The 4,552-nt window shown below is 32.1% G+C and overlaps 1 long non-coding RNA gene across 1 annotated transcript; it reads left to right on the plus strand.

Moving 5' to 3' along the window:
* The first annotated feature begins 678 nt into the window (after positions 1-678).
* Positions 679-3,059, plus strand: LOC145044295 (uncharacterized). The gene is made up of 5 exons (XR_013681267.1): positions 679-884; positions 1,020-1,299; positions 1,721-1,802; positions 1,909-2,745; positions 2,829-3,059. It is a non-coding gene; the product is annotated as an uncharacterized LOC145044295 (long non-coding RNA).
* The last annotated feature ends 1,493 nt before the right edge of the window (positions 3,060-4,552 follow it).

A 4,552-nucleotide genomic window follows, 5' to 3' on the forward strand; every position in this document is an offset into this window, starting at 1 on the left:
GTTGTCCTTTTTTCTCCCAACTCCTCATGTTAAAATTGATGAATATTGGGAATTTGTTTTTTGGAGTGTAAGGATAAAATGGTCATTTAGTCTAATTCAGACAAGTCTATAAAATAAACAGACCGTAAGCATACAACACTTTATCCAGACAAATATTATCACCCATTCAAGACTTAATTGGAAAAAAGAAAGAAACAACCCTTAGTCTACTTGCAGTTATGTTTTCAGGACGTGTAACACCTTCATCACGAATGGACTTGCATGGTTTATATATATTTCAACCAAAATGCAACTCCCATCCTCTGTTTCAAAAAGCTGGAATTTATAAATTCACGTTTTCCATTGTGAGTAACATTGAATTGCTTTAATGAATATATAAAACACATGGCTTTACAATCATATGATTTTGTTAATGATTCAACTTGTGAGAAACGTGTGGTGAAGGTCAAAGTTGAAGCACCGCGTGAGGTCCACAAACGGCCACTTGCCAAGAAGCTTCCTAATTATAATGTGACGTAATAAAAATATAATTTATGTGTGCATTTTTATAAAATCTAATCTAATAACTCATACATGTGTTTCTTATTTGTTATTTAGGGTGGGTCGTTGTTTCCAGCCTATTTATGTTTTAATGTTTGATACATATTCCAATCAAATTCCATTTTTAAAAGTACCTGAAGTAGTGGTTAAGGTCGAATGTAACAAGGGTGTTAACCTTAAAGTTTACAAATGGAGCCCATCTATATCATTTGGCATGTCGGCTCTCAGACTCAATGATTTGATCATTGGGAGCTCTAATTTGGAGAGTATTCGACCGAGTTATGATGCCACTCTGATGTTATTTCGGCCTCATGGGTCCCACATGCTACAAATCACTATCAAAGGTGTGCTTATTATGTTTGCCATTTATCATTCATCGGAAGAAATCCATTGGTTAACTTTTTTTTATGTGAAGTATCATGATTCACGAAGCTGTTTAATTTATCTTCAAGAAATTATGCTTGACATCATGCATGCAGGCAGAGACTGGAAGAAAAAAAGAGTTTGATGCAGCCCTAAGAGAACTTAGATGGAAGGATGTTGATATATCTGAGGAAGCGAACGAAATCCAGGTGTTCATTTCAAAATTCTCAACTTTTTTTTTCTTTTTTTGTTAACAAATAAAAATTATAGAATTCTTTTTATGTGTTATCAATGGGGTATTGAATATGTTGATAGGATTATATAGAAACACTACAAAAGCTCCCAAAGGCCAAAATATTCGATTTGTTTCTGAGAACATATTTGCAATATGTCAATGTAAGTTTATTTTCTTGACGACTCTTGTTGGCTACTTTTAAAAAAAAAAAATTATAATTGTAGTCTGAATCTTGTTTTGACCATACATGGTACTTTTTTTATTTTCTGTAATTGTAGTCTGTTTTAAAAAAAAAAAAAAAAAAGATTTTTATAACTTGCTCCTGGACGTGATTGTGTTATTGAGTTTGATCTTGGAAGTGGAAGCTATAATGTAACTTGCTATTGCTCATACAACTTTTGTTGGAAAGTGAGTCATAATTCATGCATTTTTATAAAAGTTTAAAAGATTAGTTTATGTTTTTTCTATATAAAAGATAAAAAAATTTTGTTGCTATTGTTGTAGTGTACAAAAGAATATTATGTTATATACTATATTGATATTAACTAATCGTATATATTTAAAAATACTTTTATGTTTCAGGTTTATGGTCTTGAAGCAGATATATGGAGTGCTGGTGTGATTCTTTACAATCTTCTTTGTGGGGTCCCACCTTTTTTGGGAGGTAAGTCTAAAGGAATAAAAGACTAATAAGATAATAAGTTAATAACTTATCAAATTCTCTAAACTTTCTTTTAGTGACTGAATTTATGTTCTTTTTTTCATGATAGAATCTGAAAATGAGATCTTTGAAGAGGTTTTGAGGGGTAAACTCGACTTTAATTTCCTCAGATCCACGACCTAGTATCTCTGAAAGTGCTCAAGATTTGGTTAGGAAAAAGCTTATTAAAGACCCCAAAAGACGAATAACAGCTCATGGTGTTCTTTGTAAGTCTTGGTTGTTATAAAATTTTCCTATAAGTATTATTTAGGCTTCTTATTGAACATTATTTACGAATAGGCCATCCATGGATCAGCTAGGCTTCTTAAAATAAGGTGATTATTTATATTTTTAATGCTACCATGGTATATAAATGCTATGTTGGATCAGTCTTATGCTAGCATGGTATATGAATGCTATGTTGGATCAGTCTAATGCTAGCATGGTATATGAATGCTATATGGTTGGGCTTAATGGAGGTAAGAAAATATCAAATTAAAGAAATAAGCTTTTAAAGGACTAGTTTATTGTACAAAGAAAATATTCTTGTCATTGTGATTTTCATTGTTAATATCAGGTAATTCATATTGTAGTGTATTTATTCCAAATCCCACATTCTTTGGATGGAGAAACGGGTAATTTTGTCTTTTTTACAACTAACTTTCCATGTTTGATTCTTCTAATAATTATAATAGCATAATTAGTTTTTGAATTTTATTTGATCAGGTCACAAGAATTATCGGAGCAAGGGTTCATTAGTCTTAAAAAATTATGAAAGGCAAGATGCAACTCTACTTAGATTGGTCCTTTAAAATGTTGGCGAGGTGGGTTATGCCTTTCAAGATCTATTGGAGATAGAGATGTTGGGGAGTTCATTATTCCAGTTCCTCATGTCAAACAAGCGAAGGTTACTTTAGTAATTAAACTCAATTTATTCCTCTTTTTATTGACAACTTTTATTTATTCATGATCTTCAGCTATCTTCTGCAGGTGGGCGGCTTGTAATTTCAAGTGATGGAGTATGGGATGCTCTTTCCACTGAATCAGCTCTAGAATGCAGTCACAGATTGGCTCTGAAATCAGCAGCAGCACAAATTGAATCAACTCTGGAATGCAGTCGCGGATTGGCTCTGGAAAATTGTCAAATTACGGAAACAAAAAAAATGTCAAATTTGTAATAAAATATTATGCAATGGATTCTATTTTTTGTATATGACATTTTGTATGACATTAAATTATGAAATGGATTATATTTTTTGTATATGATATTCTATTTTATATTATGAGGTATTAAATGCAAATTTAATTTGAAAATTAGTAAATCTATAAAAAAAATATTTTTTTAAACATTTAAAATTATGATACGCAAAAATGTGTGTCATCTTTATTTATGAGATGACCTTTCTTGACAGAGGCTTTCTTGATACGCATTGTGTGTCATTAACACGAGCGTCGTAAGGTTACGAAACGCGAATGCGTGTCGTATTCCTTTATGACAGGTCCTTCCTTGATATGCATTGCGTGTCGTAAACGCGCGTCGTAAATGTGCATCGTAAATGAGCGTCGTAAGATGACGCGCAAAAGCGCGTCGTCTCTCTTTATGACAGGGCCTTCCTTGACACGCATTTGCGCATCATCTAAGCCTTTTACAATGCGCAATGAGCATCGTAAAAGGCTGTTTTTCTAGTAGTGATGAGTTCTTAATTGATTGCATAGAGGCAAGACACCCTGATTAATGGAAAGTACATTGATAGGTAGGGGTGAGCTGCTCAATAACTTGGAATAAATGGTGGGACCCTTGATGGCAAGAAATTTAGAATGAGCAAGTTTTGTCCATAAGAGTTTGGGGTTGCCACAAACAATATCTTATGATTATGGTTATGACAAATTCACATAGATAGGAACACATACACGATAAAATCTAAGTGTCATAAGGTTTCTCCTTCATGAAAATGATTGTGAGGAAACGCTTTCACTAAGAAGATTTTAAGGAGATAACAATTGTGTAAATTGAATTCTCAAATTTGATTATGATTATGGCATCCCTCTTCATAGTTCGAATTGTAAGATTTGGCAATTAGTTTAAAAATTTAAGACTTATTGCTATTTGCTATAAGTGATGAAATTTTTTAGACGCACATATGAGCTATCTAAGGAAAGGTGTATGAGTTTGAGAAGCTTAGATAAAGGCTTATCGAAGCATATCGTATTAGAAATATGAATTTTGGAAGTCAATAAGTATTGATTTCTAGAAGTCCAACTATTTTTTGAATACGTGTCAAAGCTAGTGGGAGCATAAATGTTATGCAGGTATGGATATAATCATCATGTTAGTGGGAGCATGATTATTATTTTAAGTGTTTCAAGTGATTATTAAATTAAGTGTTTCAAGTTAACAATATTAATTATAGAAAACAAAAGGTTTCACTTTGCAAAGTTGCAAGGGTTGAAAATTTGTTTTTCTATAATTAAGGGAGAGAATATTATACTTCGTTTCAAAATCTAAAAGTTTGGATCGAGAAATGTTAATCAAATTTAGTCAGAGGACATATATGCATGTCATGTTGAAAAGATCCAACATAAAGGAATTCTATATATGGCAATATTATAGCAAGAAACTGGTAAAGTATCATGGTTTTCATTATGAATCGTATCCCATACGCTTCGGTATAGGATCGATTGCATATGATGTAATATTCGAACATTCTAAATAT

The sequence above is a fragment of the Lactuca saligna genome, chromosome 4 (assembly GCF_052625555.1).
Source record: "Lactuca saligna cultivar CGN05327 chromosome 4, ASM5262555v1, whole genome shotgun sequence".
Taxonomy (NCBI): domain Eukaryota; kingdom Viridiplantae; phylum Streptophyta; class Magnoliopsida; order Asterales; family Asteraceae; genus Lactuca; species Lactuca saligna.